Here is a 1,242-nt window from a genome sequence, read left to right as displayed (position 1 = left end):
GACCCCAGGACCCCAGGACCCTCTCCTGCTCTGCTCTGCGGACTAAATACTCCAAGCCTCAGTTTCCAGCTCTATCCAGTTTGCATGATCTCATGGGTGTTCAAACCCTGTCTGTGGGAATCAGCAAAGAAAAGGTAAGTGAAAGTTTCTGCCCAAGTCCTTCCTTTGTCATCAAACCCCCCAAGAACCCCCTTCCCCCTCTTCACCCCCAGATTACCCCCTTCCCACCCCCACTCCCTCAAGCACAGATGGGCCTGGGAGACAGTGACGTGGGCGCCAGGCACCGTGTCTGCTGGAGCGGCGGCTTCCGCTGGCTACGCCTCCGCAACCCCGCCTGCTCTGAGCAACGGGGACACCAGGGCTGAGATTTAATGATTTAACGGGGGGTGGGGAAGACTGAGATGAGAGATTCTGAGGGTGTTAAGAAAGGGGATCATGAGGAGCTGAGATGAAGGGTTAAAGGGGGCAGCAGGCATAGGGAAAATAACAGATGTAGAGAAAGAATTAAGATTAGGACAAGACAGAAGATCATGTGAAGACAGGAGATCATAGTGGGCCAAGAAGAGGGGTTAGTAAAGGGGGCTAAAATACAGGAACTCGGGGGGGGGGATTAGGATGAAAGGGGGGCTGGAATGGGGACTCTGGGTGTTGCTGAGAAGGGGCTGCTCATGAGGGAGCTAGGATGAGGGGATTATATGGAGGATGGAAAGGGGACTGGAAAAGAGAATCATGGAGGTGGTACACCTGGGGAGAGCCAAAGGAGAGGTCAGAGGTCACTTAAACTGCATGTCTAGCAAGGTCTGTCGAGATTCAGTTAGGTCATGTCAGGTCAACTCTGGGTCAAGGTAAGGTAAAGCTAAATCAGGTCAAGTTGAGGTTGCTTCACGGTTCGGTGGAAGACAAATAAGAAGAGGTGACCTTTTGGCCCTGGTCCAGGGACTACACCACCCGAGTGCACTATTCTCTCTCCCCTACCCTCCTAAATGAAGAAAGCCTGGTGTCACGCCAACTGGTGGGCGCAGTTTTCCTTTAAGGTGGCCTTTGACTTCGCACGGGTTCCAGAAGGTTCTCCAGGGATTCGAGCGCTGGCCGGTACCTCCCACCTTCCCAAACCGGAGATTGGACTAATGTAGTTGCCCCCCGGCTCGAGTCTGAGTCCCACAGACGAACCAATAAAATCAAAGGGCGAGCGTAGTAGCTGCCCTCTGTCCGTTTCACCAATGGCACAACGAGAAGGCGAAG

This window comes from Cynocephalus volans, chromosome 17, assembly GCF_027409185.1.
Source record: "Cynocephalus volans isolate mCynVol1 chromosome 17, mCynVol1.pri, whole genome shotgun sequence".
In the NCBI taxonomy this organism is placed as follows: Eukaryota; Metazoa; Chordata; class Mammalia; order Dermoptera; family Cynocephalidae; genus Cynocephalus; species Cynocephalus volans.
This window is presented reverse-complemented; position numbering follows the sequence as displayed.